Here is a 17,308-nt window from a genome sequence, read left to right as displayed (position 1 = left end):
TACGCACATCTGGACATGAGGGCTGCAATCGTGAGCGAGATGGCGATCAGCTTTTGTCTTACCGTCAACATCTTGCTGCCCACGAAGGTGAAGGTCGTCGGATCTGGCAGCACGGCGAGCCACCTCCCGTCCCCTGCCCGCACCTCCAGTCCCTACACCTTGTGTTGCACGATGTTGGTCATCAACATTGTCTCTTTGCTGTGCCAGCAAGGACACGCCGGTATCCGCGTCCTGCGGCACGCCCGTAGCGGCACAGCCGGGCCGCACCACGTGGGCGAGCGATCCCGGACACCATCGCCTTGACGATTATCCTCTCCACTGTTTGTTCACTGCAGCTCATGTTATTAGAAACTTAAATTAACGGGCTTGATCCATGTGCATTTTCAAAAAAAACTCAAATAAATTTATAAAGCCCAGGAATAAATGGCAATTGGAGGTGCAATTTTTAGTCCCGCCTCGAGAGTGCAGGTGATGTGAAATCAACTTAGATAATGGATCCTCCCCACTCCACTAAGTGATATGCATGAGGAGAGAAAAAGAACACCACACGCATCTGCTCACTTTGCCTCGCCGGGCTAGGCATGGGTTTCTTGACCATTATTAAGTTTTGGAAACCTAGTCAGTTTAGATCTTGATCGTGACATGACACCGTGTGGGTTATCCTATATATATGACTTACCGACCATCACCAAATACACAACGGCGAGCTGGAGATCAGGTCTCCGCAACACTCATCCCTTCGCTGCTCTCGACTAAAGATTTCGGGAAGTGCTACACACGACGGCCCACGTTCGTCACACACGAGTCGACTTCCTTTCAAGTCGGACAGCATTGCATACTATCATCTCTGCCGTCGTCTGCTTGACCGGTCTCCACCAAGGTTGTCATCAACGACATCGCCTCTGCAGCAGTCACCGCTACTTTGTCTGCAAACGATCAGTATGTGCATCGTGATCTTATCCAAGCTCTAGTTATGGTTGTTGTGATGTTGTTGTTTATGTTGTCATGCTCATGTAATACGATAGAGCTATGCATGCCAATAATTATTTTACTCTTAAATTATTTACTGAAATTGACTAACTTTTCAACAGCTCCAACACGCTCTTGGCCGCCGACATGATCGTCTTGCCGCACATATATGGATGAAATATTCTAGTGCAGTGTATTTCAGTGCAAACAAACTGCATTTCAGAAACAATATAGTCATATTTGAGTGCATTTTTAAGCCTTGTTACACATGCATTCCAAGACATCGTTTCCCATAAATTCCTATGTTCACTCAAAATACAGATGCAATTAACAAACAGATCGGACCCGTCCATCACACTGGCCCGGGATGCGGAGAGCATAGTGCTGGCGCACTTCTACTTTGGTACAACCCTTCTAAACACATCAACGGAGAAGATCTTTGTATACCCCTTCATAATACAACGGAGAAGATCTTTTCATTCTATACTGATAGGCAGTATGTATATTGGGTTGCTAGCCCGATATACCGCCCTCCAGGTGCTGGGGCAACGCAGCTCCCAATTGAGCTAACAACTGTTGGTGAAAAGGATGGAACGCTCAATATTAAGAACTAAGTGGTAGTTTGGTTAAAGGCCTTGACACCATGGGTGAAAAAAAGAGCGTGCTTCGATCAGGAGAACAGTGGACGAGGCTTAAGCTTTTTCTCTTTTTTTTCTTCTTTTTTGTTTATTCATTTTTTCTTTTTGAGCTTTATTATTATTTTTTCACCTGTTCAAAAAATATTTGAAATACCAAAAAAAAATCTTGTTTTCAAATACTGTACACAATTTTAAAAATGTTAATAAATTTCAATACATGTTCTTGTTTTTGAATTTTTGTTCACAAATTTAATAAAGTTTGTGTTTAAAAAAAGTTGATGAACTTCTAAAGAAGTACGTGGTTTGCAATTTGTGTTCAAAATTTTAATGGGTTGTTCAAAAATTTTAACAATTTCCAAAAAAGTGTTCAACTTTGTAAAATAAATTTCCATACACAGTTTGAAATGCCAAAATTGGCAATATTAAAAAATGTCAGGACATAATAAAATATTCATGTCGATTGATAATGACATAAATTGAAAATAACAAAATCAGTGAAATTAGAAAAACTATATGCTCGTTAAACGACTTGTCATTAAGCTTCATCTTCCTCGCCTTGACTTATCCTCCCGCTTCTCTAGATGCAGTCGTCGGCGCCACCAGCCTTTACCTCTACATATGGTGTAGGCGCGCAGCACTTCAGCATCCAACGCCCTTGTCCAGTGGAGCCCAACTCCATATTCCCTCGACCCCCCGTCTCGGATTCTCGCACGGGTACGGCGGCGAGCCCGCGCAAGTCTCTGAACTGGGATGCAGAGCAGCGCGACGCACGAGTACCGCTCCGCGCCGGACTAGGAGCATGGCAGCACGTGAGTGTAGGGAGACGGGCGCATACCAAGAAGTGAATCATGACCTTGCTGAGAAGGTGATGGACACACCGAATAGTCGGCATTCAGCGTAAGTTTTGCTGTTTCCTGAATCCTCTCATGTATGTGTGTGTTCCTGTACGTGGCTGTCCAACATGAGCATGTAGCAACTGGAGCAGTAGTAATTTTTCTATGTGTGGTGTTCCTACTCGTTCCCAAAATCCCCGAATCCTCTGAGAGTCTCAGGGTAAGTTTTTCTGTGTGGTGTTCCTGCTTGTTCCCTGAATCCGCATGTATGTCTGCAAATTATTTGTTTCAATTTACAGTAGTAAATGGAGAAGTAGTCAAAAAATTCCCCTGAATACCTCTCATGTATGTCTGCAAATTAAGTTTTTTTTTCAGGTTATACAGTAATAATTGGAGCATAGTAATATTTTTGTTCCATGAATCCCGCTCGTGTATGTCTGCAAATTAAGTATTTCTTGAAGTTTACAGTACTAACTGGAGCGGTAGTAATTTTCGATGAATCATTCTCATGCATGTCTACAAATTAAGTATTTCTTGTAGTTTACTGTACCAATTAGAAGAGATTTATAGAGTTAGGTAGTTTTCGTTGGTTACCAAATGAGCATTTTTCAGATATGGAACATGGCGTGATCTGTAGCTGTGCATGTTAATTAGCAATTAGGTTTTACCACGTTAGTGTATTTCAATCTAGAGAGCTACGAATCATTAAGATTCATTAGAATCTGACTTGTAATCTGGGCAGATCTACATTATTCCCTAAAAGAAGAGATATAAAAAAATAGTTTCGGTTTGTAGTTACCATTCACTACAATTTAAAGATCACAATCTTTCCAAATCTGTATAGTTCAGACATTATGTTCCATCGCTCTCTTTAACTGAACTGGAGATTTTCTTTTACATGTATAGGTCAATAGCTTCTCATGATGGAACCAGTGGCACTTTAGATTTGAAGAGTCACATGAGCTCTTGTGGTGCTAGGCATGCACCAATAGGCCCAAAGCAACAAAAGTTAAGGTTGAGAAAGGTTGATGATGGAAACGCCAATTTGGAGAATATTATTTTTGATCAAGATGTTGCCAGGAAAGAGCTTCCACTAATGATTTGTGTTCATGAGTACCCTCTATCTATGGTTGGTCACTTGGGTTTCAGAAATTTTGTTCAACATGACATCCAATGTTTAGAATGGTAGTTATGCTTATTTGATGTTATGTTATTTTGTGAGAATTTGAGAGGTTATGTGGCGATCTGCACTTGTACTATGTCATTTTGTGAAAATCTAAGAGCTTATTTGATGTCATGCACTTGTGCTATGTCACTTTGTGAGAATTTGAGAGCTTATGTGAATGTTGTGCTATGTCTTATGTACTAGAAGATGCCCCGCACGTTGCTGCGGGACCATTTGCTACAACTATATTGTCTTATAAAGAAACAACAAAAAAGATATAATTTAAAGTCAACGACCTATGTAATCTAGCGTGATGTTCACAAAGATTAAATGATGCCTTAGAACATGTCGTAAATAGAATATTGGTGATAAGAACACAATACGTATGTGAAATGAACTCCATAACCAATGACTGAATCGGAAAGCACCTGCAAATGAGCCACTAAATGTCCTTCTCTCTAAATTCCTGAAGCCAAGCTTTTGAATAAGTGAAGCACTGAAATTAGTACTGGTCTCAATATCTGAAGGAGGGAAAAAGTGATAACAATGGGCATGGTTTTCTGATCGTTCCAACTCGCGATGTTTAGGTCCACCAAAACTAAAGGATCACAAAAATTAGGGTGCATCTACTAAGTAATAATGATCTAAGTGACATTATCAAGATATGCTAAAAGAAAGTGATGTGGAAACCTGGACGTGTAACAGAGGACAGAAGATGTCCTTGGCAACTCGCATGCGCTCCAGTAAATTGCTGCTCCAAATCGGCGAAGCTTAGTGGCGCGTGTCTTGTAGAATGATCGAGATGCCGCAGCAATGAATGTGCAGCAAGCGGATGGGTCTGTCACCATTTCTCTGCTGATCTGTACGCGATACCAGTATGTCCACCCTGTGTAGAAGACAGGAAAATGAAATTGTGAAAACAAAATAGTTGCCTCACATATATGCCTACCTAAATTCATCCAAGCCTATCTTCTTGATTGAGTGGCAATTATGACTTACTTGAATAGAAGGGATAATGAGATTTCGTCCTGGGTTGTAGTAGATGATTTGTTCCAACCAATGCATTGCATGGAGTGAAGGGGATCATATGAATGTGATTTGTAATGTAGTGAAACAAATATAAGATGCATGGCATGCGTTCATCAAGTTCAGATAATAAATTTTACAGATGGGATGATTATCTACTAACTCAAGTGGTAAGAAACCTATGCAGGAAGAAAGCACAAATAACCATCGCAATCTGCAACAAATCATCGAGCAACCTGTGGCCAAATCTTACAAAATAAGAAATCAGATAAAATATTGGATTAGACAAAGAAAAGAGGGCTAGAGAGGGACCCAATCAATCAGCATGTACATGTTGGGAAGTGTAATCAAAGATCTGAGTCCAGTTGTGGTGGAAGACGATTCTCTTCTTTCAGAAAGTAAGATTCATACACACTTGTGCACTCCAGGCTGATATTTAAAGGATAAGCGAGCGGTTCAGTTACCTCCTCCGCATTTGTGTTATTGTGTGGTGCGGCCGTTCGTTTCTGGCAATTTGCAGGAAAGGAGATTGTGGGGAAGAGGAGCCGATTAGGCAGAGTCAACAGCCGAACAGGGACATGCAAGATAGAAGGTAGGAATCCAACGTCGTGCCATAGTGGGCATTTATTTTGGCATGTATTAGCAGATGGGCCAATAAGCTGGCCTACTACGAGTTTGTACATGCAGCAGACCATGAGGCGTACGGTGGCCTGGGGTCGCGGCGAGGTGGCGGCAGTGGCGGAGGAGCATTGATTCCTATGTGCGCTATTGGCGGTTGTGCGGCCGGCTTAGCCGGCACGGGCGGCCAGGGGAGATAGGTGACCCTGTGTGCAATAGGTTGTGACCGGCATGGCGGCGCGGACAGCCCAGTGCAGGCGCGATCCAGCTTTTTGATGGGTCGTGGTGAGTGGAGGGCTCTCCTCTTATTTATCTCGTCAGTTACGGAATAGGAAGAGGAACAAATGCGTCTTACATGGAAATTAAACCGCACCATTAGTTGAAATAAAAACTAAAAGAATTATTGATGTGGCTGAGCTGTGAGATAGTTGCGAACTTGTGATTGGCTGATATTTGATGACATGGCGTGCTGAGTTGGACCACTTGCATGTCAAGAGAATACCTTTGTACTGGGAAGCAACTTCTTAAGAATGTAAGATACGTGTTGAGAGAAGCCGATGGATATCCAAACCCGATGGATATTCATCGGGTTTGGACATGGGCATAATTTTACGCCCATGGATTTTTTTTCATGGATGGGCACATACTGTCTTCATGGATTTGGATATGGATTTGATATTGTTCAACCCGAGCCGAACCCGATCCATTGCCATCCTTAGGCACAGACATATGAGGCACCCATAACAAATTTGAATGACTTTAAAAATCGTTTGCATGTTGCGACACGTCCAGCCATTTTATCGACCCTTTTTAATAGAGAAAACTCCTGAAATGGAAAATTTGTCAAAAACAACCTGTATTCAAACAGCCCGAACACCCCAAAAACAATTTGTATTCAAACAGCCCGAACACCCTCCGTTGAGTCTACTTTTGAACATCCCTGAAATGACCACAACTTTAGCAATTAGGTGGGCATGCCCATGGTATGCATGAATACCTAGTTGGAATGAATTTCAACACCGTATGCAAGTTGCGACTCGTCCTGCCATTTATTGACCTCTTTCAACCGAGAAAACTCCAGAAAATGCAAAATTTCCAAAAAACCAAACAACTTGGCATGGTGCCTTCGAATGGTCATACAAGGCCATGAAAAAAGTTGAGGCCATTTAACGGATGTCGAGAAACAAGGTGCTTCCAAACGGACCCTTCTGAGTTCTGACCTACCCGAACACTCATTGTTGAACATGGTCTATTTTTGGACATCCTTAAGATGAACCTAGCTTTTGCAAGAAAGGTGGGCATTCCCATGGTAGGATTCATATCATATTTGAGCGATTTCGACAGCGTATGCAAGTTGCAACACGTCCGGCCATATTTATCGACCTTTTTACACTGAGAAAACTCCAGAAAATGAAAACTTGTCGAAAACCCAGACAACTTGGCAAGGTGACTTGAGTTGGTCATACAAGGCCATGAAAAAAAATTAGGGACATTTAAGGGATTTCGAGAAACAAGGTGCTCCCAAACAAACCCTTCTGACCTACCCGAACACTCTCCTTTGAACATGGTCAAATTTTGGACATTCTTAAAATGAACCCAACTTTTGCAAGAAGGTGGGCATGCCCATGGTAGAATTTTTTCCATATTTGAGCGATTTCCAACACCGTATGCAAGTTGTGACATGTTGGGCCGTTTATTGGAATTCTTTTATCGAGAAAATTTCAGAAAATGTAAACTTTCTTGAAGACCAAAATAACTTAGAATGGAGCCATAAATTGGTCATGCAAGGCCACTGAAAAAATTGGGGTCATTTAAAGGGTTTTGAAAACCTACTGTTCTCAAACTAACCCTTCTGGCCGACCTGTCCACCCTCCCTTGAGTGATTGTTGGGGATCGTTGCAGAAATTAAAAAAATTCTGAGCATCACCAAGATCAATCTATGGAGAGACTAGCAACGAGAGATAGGGGAGTGGATCTTCATACCCTTGAAGATCGCGATGCGGAAGCGTTACAAGAACGTGGATGAAGGAGTCGTACTCGCAGCGATTCACATCGCGGTTGATTCCGATGTAAGCGCCGAACAACCGCGCCTCCGCGTTCAACACACGTACAGCCCGGAGACGTCTCCTCCTTCTTGATCCAGCAAGGGGAGAGGAGAAGTTGAGGGAGAGCTCCGGCAGCACGATGGCGTGGTGGTGGAGCTTGCAGTTCTCCGGCAGGGCTTCGCCAAGCACTACGGAGGAGGAGGAGGTGTTGGGGAGGCAGAGGGCTGCGCCAGGGGAAGGGGTGCGGCTCCCATGCGCCTCCCCACTATATATAGGGGTGGAGGGGGCTGGTTTCTTGCCCTCCAAGTCCATTGGGGCGTTGGCAAAGGTGGGGGAAAGAAATCCCATCATTTCCCTTCCCCACCGATTGTTATCCCCCCTTTTTAGGGATCTTGATCTTATCCCTTCGGGATATGATCTTATTCCTCCTAAGGGGGGATCTTGGTGCGCCTTGACCAGGGGTGTGGGGCCTTGCCCCCACTACCCACGTTCATGTGGGTCCCCCCATGCAGGTGGGCCCCACTCCGGAACCTTCTAGAACCTTCCCGGTACAATACCGAAAAATCCCGAACATTTTTCCAGTGGCCAAAATAGGGCTTCCCATATATAAATCTTTACCTCCAGACCATTCCGAAACTCCTCATGACGTCCGGGATCTCATCCGAGACTCCAAACAACATTCGGTAACTGCACACTAATTCCCATAACAACTCTAGCATCACCGAACCTTAAGTGTGTAGACCCTACGGGTTCAGGAATCATGCAGACATGACCGAGACAGCTCTCTGGCCAATAACCAACAGCGGGATCTAGATACCCATGTTGGCTCCCACATGTTCCACGATGATCTCATCGGATGAACCACGATGTCGGGGATTCAATCAATCCTGTATACAATTCCCTTTGTCAATCAGTACGTTACTTGCCCGAGATTCGATCGTCGGTATCCCAATACCTCGTTCAATCTCGTTACCGGACAGTCACTTTACTCGTTTCATAATGCATGATCCCGCGACTAACTACTTAGTCACATTGAGCTCATTATGATGATGCATTACCGAGTGGGCCCAGAGATACCTATCCGTCATACGGAGTGACAAATCCCAGTCTCGATTCGTGCCAACCCAACACACACTTTCGGGGATACCTGTAGTGTACCTTTATAGCCACCCAGTTACGTTGTGACGTTTGGCACACCCAAGGCATTCCTACGGTATCCGGGAGTTGCACAATCTCATGGTCTAAGGAAATGATACTTGACATTAGAAAAGCTTTAGCAGACGAACTACACGATCTTGTGCTATGCTCAGGATTGGGTCTTGTCCATCACATCATTCTCCTAATGATGTGATCCCTTTATCAACGACATCCAATGTCCATGGTTAGGAAACCATAACCATCTATTGATCAACGAGCTAGTCAAATAGAGGCTCACTAGGGACATGTTGTGGTCTATGGATTCACACATGTATTACGATTTCCGAATAACACAATTATAGCATGAACAATAGACAATTATCATGAACAAGGAAATATAATAATAACCACTTTATTATTGCCTCTAGGGCATATTTCCAACAGTCTCCCACTTGCACTAGAGTCAATAATGTAGTTACATTGTGATGAATCGAACACCCATAGAGTTCTGGTGTTGATCATGTTTTGCTCGTGGAAGAGGTTTAGTCAACGGATCTGTGACATTCAGATCCGTATGCACTTTACAAATATCTATGTATCCATCTTGAACATGTTCACGAATGGAGTTGAAGCGACGCTTGATATGCCTGGTCTTCTTATGAAACCTGGGCTCCTTGGCAAGGGCAATAGCTCCAGTGTTCTCATAGAAGAGAGTCATTGGGCCCGACGCATTGGGAATAACTCCTAGGTCGGTGATGAACTCCTTCATCCAGACTGCTTCCTGTGCTGCCTCCGAGGCTGCTATGTACTCCGCTTCACATGTAGATCCCGCCACGACGCTTTGCTTGCAACTGCACCAGCTGACTGCCCCACCATTCAAAATATACACGTATCCGATTTGTGACTTGGAGTCATCCAGATCTGTGTCGAAGCTAGCATCGACGTAACCCTTTACGACGAGCTCTTCGTCACCTCCATAAACGAGAAACATATCCTTAGTCCTTTTCAGGTACTTCAGGATGTTCTTGACCGCTGTCCAGTGTTCCTTGCCGGGATTACTTTGGTACCTCCCTACCAAACTTACGACGAGGTTCACATCAGGTCTGGTACACAGCATGGCATACAGAATAGACCCTATGTCTGAGGCATAGGGGATGACACTCATCGTTTCTCTATCTTCTGCCGAGGTCGGGCATTGAGCCGTGCTCAATCTCACACCTTGTAATACAGGCAAGAACCCCTTCTTGGACTGATCCATATTGAACTTCTTCAATATCTTGTGAAGGTATGTGCTTTGCGAAAGACCAATGAGGCGTCTCGATCTATCTCTATAGATCTTGATGCCTAATATGTAAGTAGCTTCTCCAAGGTCCTTCATTGAAAAACACTTATTCAAGTAGGCATTTATGCTTTCCAAAAATTCTATATTATTTCCCATCAATAGTATGTCATCCACATATAATATGAGAAATGCTACAGAGCTCCCACTCACTTTCTTGTAAACACAAGCTTCTCCATAAGTCTGTGTAAACCCAAACGCTTTGATCATCTCATCAAAGCGAATGTTCCAACTCTGAGATGCTTGCACCAGCCCATAGATTGAGCGCTGGAGCTTGCATACCTTGTCAGCATTCTTAGGATCGACAAAACCTTCCGGCTGCATCATATACAATTCTTCCTTAAGGAAACCATTAAGGAATGCCGTTTTGACGTCCATTTGCCAGATCTCATAATCATAGAATGCGGCAATCGCTAACATGATTCGGATGGACTTCAGCTTCGCTACGGGTGAGAAGGTCTCATCGTAGTCAACCCCTTGAACTTGTCGATAACCCTTAGCGACAAGCCGATCCTTATAGATGGTCACATTACCATCCGCGTCAGTCTTCTTCTTAAAGATCCATTTATTCTCTATGGCTTGCCGATCAACGGGCAAGTCTGTCAAAGTCCATATTTCATTTTCATACATGGATCCTATCTCGGATTTCATGGCTTCAAGCCATTTGTTGTATCCGGGCCTGCCGTTGCTTCTTCATAGTTCGAAGGTTCACTGTTGTCTAACAACATGATTTTCAGGACAGGGTTGTCGTACCACTCTGGTGCGGAACGTGTCCTTGTGGACCTACGAAGTTTAGTGGTAACTTGATCATGATCGTCATCATTAACTTCCTCTCTAGTCGGTGCAGGCACCATAGAAACATTTTCTTGCGCTGCGCTACTCTCTGGTTCGAGAGGGGTCATCTCATCAAGTTCCACTTTCCTCCCACTTACTTCTTTCGAGAGAAACTCTTTCTCTAGAAAGGATCCATTCTTGGCAACAAAGATCTTGCCTTCGGATCTAAGGTAGAAGGTATACCCAATAGTTTCCTTAGGGTATCCTATGAAGACGCATTTTTTCGATTTGGGTTCGAGCTTTTCAGGTTGAAGTTTCTTGACATAAGCATCGCCACCCCAAACTTTCAGAAACGACAGCTTAGGTTTCTTTCCAAACCATATCATACGGTGTCGTCTCAACGGATTTTGATGGAGCCCTATTTAAAGTGAATACGGCAGTCTCTAAAGCATAACCCCAAAATGATAGCGGTAGATCGGTAAGAGACATCATAGATCGCACCATATTCAATAGAGTGCGATTACGACGTTCGGACACACCATTACGTTGAGGTGTTCCAGGCGGCGTGAGTTGTGAAACAATTCCACATTTCCTTAAGTGCGTGCCAAATTCGTGACTCAAATATTCCCCTGCACGATCTGATCGTAAGAACTTTATTTTCCTGTCACGTTGATTCTCAACCTCACTCTGAAATTCCTTGAACTTTTCAAAGGTCTCAGACTTGTGTTTCATTAAGTAGACATACCCATATCTACTTAAGTCATCAGTGAGGGTGAGAACATAACGATAACACTGCGAGCCTCAACGCTCATTGGACCGCACACATCAGTGTGTATGATTTCCAATAAGTTGGTTGCTCGCTCCATTGTTCCGGAGAACGGAGTCTTGGTCATTTTGCCCACGAGGCATGGTTCGCACATGTCAAATGATTCATAATCAAGAGACTCTAAAAGTCCATCTGCATGGAGTTTCTTAATGCGTTTGACACCAATGTGACCAAGGCGGCAGTGCCACAAGTATGTGGGACTATCATTATCAACCTTACATCTTTTGGCATTCACACTATGAATATGTGTAACATCACGTTCGAGATTCAATAATAATAAACCATTGACCAGCGGGGCATGACCATAAAACATATCTCTCATATAAATAGAACAACCATTATTCTCGGATTTAAATGAGTAGCCATCTCGCATTAAACGAGATCCAGATACAATGTTCATGCTCAAAGTTGGTACTAAATAACAATTATTGAGGTTTAAAACTAATCCCGAAGGTAGATGTAGAGGTAGCGTGCCGACGGCGATCACATCGACCTTGGAACCATTCCCGACGCGCATCGTCACCTCGTCCTTCGCCAGTCTCCGCTTATTCTGCAGCTCATGTTTTGAGTTACAAATATGAGTAACCGCACCGGTATCAAATATCCAGGAGCTACTACGAGTGCTGGCAAGGTACACATCAATAACATGTATATCATATATACCTTTGGTATTTCCAGCCTTCTTATCCGCTAAGTACTTGGGGTAGTTCCGCTTCTAGTGACCGTTTCCCTTGCAATAAAAGCACCGAGTCTCGGGCTTGGGTCCATTCTTTGGCTTCTTCCCGGCAACTGGCTTACTGGGCGCGGCAACTCCCTTGCCGTCCTTCTTGAAGTTCTTCTTACCATTGCCTTTCTTGAAACTAGTGGTTTTATTGACCATCAACACTTGATGTTCCTTTTTTATCTCCACCTCCGCTGACTTCAGCATTGAATATACCTCAGGAATGGTTTTCTCCATCCCCTGCATATTGAAGTTCATCACAAAGCTCTTGTAGCTAGGTGGAAGCGACTGAAGGATTCTGTCAACGACCGCGTCATCCGGGAGATTAAATACTAGTTGAGACAAGCGGTTGTGCAACCCAGACATTTTGAGTATGTGCTCGCTGACAGAACTATTCTCCTCCATCTTACAACTGTAGAACTTATCGGAGACTTCATATCTCTTGACTCGGGCATGAGCTTGGAAAACCATTTTCAGCTCTTGGAACATCTCATATGCTCCGTGTTGCTCAAAACGCTTTTGGAGCCCCGGTTCTAAGCTGTAAAGCATGCCGCACTGAACCAGGGAGTAATCATCACTACGCGACTGCCAGGCGTTCATAACGTCTTGTGTTGCTGGGAAAACAGGTGCGTCACCTAGCGGTGCTTCAAGGACATATGCTTTCTTGGCAGCTATGAGGATAATCCTCAGGTTACGGACCCAGTCCGTGTAGTTGCTACCATCTTCTTTCAGCTTGGTTTTCTCTAGGAATGCGTTGAAGTTGAGGGAAACATTAGCGTGGGCCATTGGATCTACAAGATAGATTTGTAAAGACAATTTTAGACTAAGTTCATGATAATCAAGTTCATCTAATCAAATTATTTAATGAACTCCCACTCAGATACATCCCTCTAGTCATCTAAGTTATACATGATCCGAATCGACCAGGCCGTGTCCGATCATCACGTGAGACGGACTAGTCATCAACGGTGAACATCTCCATGTTGATCGTATCTACTACACGACTCATGTTCGACCTTTCGGTCTCTCGTGTTCCGAGGCCATGTCTGTACATGCTAGGCTCGTCAAGTCAACCTAAGTGTTTTGCATGTGTAAATCTGGCTTACACCCGTTGTATTCGAACGTTAGAATCTATCACACCCGATCATCACGTGGTGCTTCGAAACAACGAACCTTCGCAACGGTGCACAGTTAGGGTGAACACTTTCTTGAAATTTTAGCGAGGGATCGTCTTATTTATGCTACCGTCGTTCTAAGCAAATAAGATGTAAAAACATGATAAACATCACATGGAATCAAATAGTGACATGATATGGCCAATATCATTTTGCTCCTTTTGATCTCCATCTTCGGGGCGCCATGATCATCATCGTCACCGGCATGACACCATGATCTCCATCATCGTGTCTCCATGAAGTTGTCTCGCCAACTGTTACTTCTACTACTATGGCTAACGGTTAGCAATAAAGTAAAGTAATTACATGGCGTTTTCATTGACACGCAGGTCATACAATAAATTAAGACAACTCCTATGGCTCCTGTCGGTTGTCATACTCATCGACATGCAAGTCGTGATTCCTATTACAAGAACATGATCAATCTCATACATCACATATATCATTCATCACATCCTTTTGGCCATATCATATCACATGGCATATGCTGCAAGAACAAGTTAGACGTCCTCTAATTGTTGTTGCAAGTTTTTACGTGGCTGCTATAGGTTTCTAGCAAGAACGTTTCTTACCTACGCCAAAACCACAACGTGATATGCCAATTTCTATTTACCCTTCATAAGGACCCTTTTCATCGAATCCGATCCGACTAAAGTGGGAGAGACAGACACCCGCTAGCCACCTTATGCAACTAGTGCATGTCAGTCGGGGGAACCTGTCTCACGTAAGCGTACGTGTAAGGTCGGTCTGGGCCGCTTCATCCCACGATGCCGCCGAATCAAGATAAGAGTAGTAACGGCAAGTAAATTGACAAAATCGATGCCCACAACAACTTGTGTTCTACTCGTGCATAGAAACTACGCATAGACCTGGCTCATGATGCCACTGTTGGGGATCGTTGCAGAAATTAAAAAAATTCTACGCATCACCAAGATCAATCTATGGAGAGACTAGCAACGAGAGATAGGGGAGTGCATCTTCATACCCTTGAATATCGCGATGCGGAAGCATTACAAGAACGCGGATGAAGGAGTCGTACTCGCAGCGATTCAGATCGCGGTTGATTCCGATGTAAGCGCCGAACAACGGCGCCTCCGCGTTCAACACACGTATAGCCCGGGGACGTCTCCTCCTTCTTGATCCAGCAAGGGGAGAGGAGAAGTTGAGGGAGAGCTCCGGCAGCTCGACGGCGTGGTGGTGGAGCTTGCAGTTCTCCGGCAGGGCTTCGCCAAGCACTACGGAGGAGGAGGAGGTGTTGGGGAGGGAGAGGGCTGCACCAGGGGAAGGGGTGCGGCTCCCATGCGCCTCCCCACTATATATAGGGGTGGAGGGGGCTGGTTTCTTGCCCTCCAAGTCCATTGGGGCGTTGGCAAAGGTGGGGGAAAGAAATCCCATCATTTCCCTTCCCCACCGATTGTTATTCCCCCTTTTTAGGGATCTTGATCTTATCCCTTCGGGATATGATCTTATTCCTTCTAAGGGGGGATCTTGGTGCACCTTGACCAGGGGTGTGGGGCCTTGCCCCCACTACCCACGTTCATGTGGGTCCCCCCATGCAGGTGGGCCCCACTCCGGAACCTTCTAGAACCTTTCCGGTACAATACCGAAAAATCCCGAACATTTTTCCGGTGGCCAAAATAGGACTTCCCATATATAAATCTTTACCTCCGGACCATTCCGGAACTCCTCATGATGTCCGGGATCTCATCCGAGACTCCAAACAACATTCGGTAACTGCACACTAATTCCCATAACAACTCTAGCGTCACCGAACCTTAAGTGTGTAGACCCTACGGGTTCGGGAATCATGCAGACATGACCGAGACAGCTCTCTGGCCAATAACCAACAGCGGGATCTGGATACCCATGTTGGCTCCCACATGTTCCACGATGATCTCATCGGATGAACCACGATGTCGGGGATTCAATCAATCATGTATACAATTCCCTTTGTCAATCGGTACGTTACTTGCCGAGATTCGATCGTCGGTATCCCAATACCTCGTTCAATCTCGTTACCGGCAAGTCACTTTACTCGTTTCGTAATGCATGATCCCGCGACTAACTACTTAGTCACATTGAGCTCATTATGATGATGCATTACCGAGTGGGCCCAGAGATACCTCTCCGTCATACGGAGTGACAAATCCCAGTCTCGATTCGTGCCAACCCAACAGACACTTTCGGAGATACCTGTAGTGTACCTTTATAGCCACCCAGTTACATTGTGATGTTTGGCACACCCAAAGCATTCCTACGGTATCCGGGAGTTGCACAATCTCATGGTCTAAGGAAATGATACTTGACATTAGAAAAGCTTTAGCAGACGAACTACACGATCTTATGCTATGCTTAGGATTGGGTCTTGTCCATCACATCATTCTCCTAATGATGTGATCTTGTTATCAACGACATCCAATGTCCATGGTCAGGAAACCGTAACCATCTATTGATCAACAAGCTAGTCAACTAGAGGCTCACTAGGGACATGTTGTGGTCTATGTATTCACACATGTATTACGATTTCCGGATAACACAATTATAGCATGAACAATAGACAATTATCATGAACAAGGAAATATAATAATAACCACTTTATTATTGCCTCTAGGGCATATTTCCAACAGTGATAACCCACAAGTATAGGGGATCGCAACAGTTTTCGAGGGTAGAGTATTCAACCCAAATTTATTGATTCGACACAAGGGGAGCCAAAGGATATTCTCAAGTATTAGCAGTTGAGTTGTCAATTCAACTACACCTGGATAACTTAATATCTGCAGCAAAGTATTTAGTAGCAAAGTAGTATGGAAGTAATGATAACGGTGGCAAAAGTAACAGTAGCAGTTTTGTAGTAATTGTAACAGTGGCAACGGTAAAGTAACTAAGAAAAGAGAAATATGTGAAAAGCTCGTAGGCATTGGATCGGTGATGGAGAATTATGCCGGATGCGATTCCTCATGCGATAGTTATAACATAGGGTGACACAGAACTAGCTCCAGTTCATCAATGTAATGTAGGCATGTATTCCGAATATAGTCATACGTGCTTATGGAAAAGAACTTGCATGACATCTTTTGTCCTACCTCCCGTGGCTGCGGGGTCCTATTGGAAACTAAGGGATATTAAGGCCTCCTTTTAATAGAGTACCAGACCAAAGCATTAACACTTAGTGAATACATGAACTCCTCAAACTACGGTCATCACCGGGAGTGGGCCCGATTATTGTCACTTCGGGGTTGCCGGATCATAACACATAGTAGGTGACTATAGACTTGCAAGATAGGATCAAGAACTCACATGTATTCATGGAAACATAATAGGTCCAGATCTGAAATCATGGCACTCGAGCCCTAGTGACAAGCATTAAGCATAGCAAAGTCATAGCAACATCAATCTCAGAACATAGTGGATACTAGGGATCAAACCCTAACAAAACTAAGTTGATTACATGGTATATCTCATCCAACCCATCACCGTCCAGCAAGCCTATGATGAAATTACTCACGCACGGCGGTGAGCATCATGAAATTGGTGATGGAGGAAGGTTCATGATGACAACGGCGACGGATTCCCCTCTCCGGAGCCCCAAACGGACTCCAGATCAGCCCTCCCGAGAAAAATTAGGGCTTGGCGGCGGTTTCGTATCGTAAAACGCGATGAATCCTTCTCTCTGATTTTTTTCTCCCCGAACGTGAATATATAGAGTTGGAGTTGAGGTCGGTGGAGCACCAGGGGGCCCACGAGGCAGGGGCGCGCCCAGGGGGGTAGGCGCGCCCCCCACCCTCATGGACAGGGTGTGGCCCCCTGGCCTTGATTCTTTCGCCAGTATTTTTTATTAATTCCAAAAATATTCTCCGTGAAGTTTCAGGTCATTCCGAGAATTTTTATTTCTGCACAAAAATAACACCATGGCAATTCTGCTGAAAACAACGTCAGTCCGGGTTAGTTCCATTCAAACCATGCAAGTTAGAGTCCAAAACAAGGGCAAAAGTGTTTGGAAAAGTATATACGATGGATACGTATCATTGAGCGTGGTGTT

General features: G+C 44.3%; 1 pseudogene; it reads right to left on the bottom strand.

Moving 5' to 3' along the window:
- The window catches only part of LOC123494825 (2-oxoglutarate-dependent dioxygenase AOP3-like), a 34,451-nt pseudogene that overhangs the window by 13,706 nt on the left and 3,437 nt on the right, over positions 1-17,308 (bottom strand).

The sequence above is a fragment of the Aegilops tauschii genome, chromosome 7 (genome assembly GCF_002575655.3).
Source record: "Aegilops tauschii subsp. strangulata cultivar AL8/78 chromosome 7, Aet v6.0, whole genome shotgun sequence".
NCBI classification, from domain to species: Eukaryota; Viridiplantae; Streptophyta; class Magnoliopsida; order Poales; family Poaceae; genus Aegilops; species Aegilops tauschii.
The sequence above is the reverse complement of the archived record's forward strand: the minus strand, read 5'-3'. Positions and strand labels throughout refer to the sequence as shown.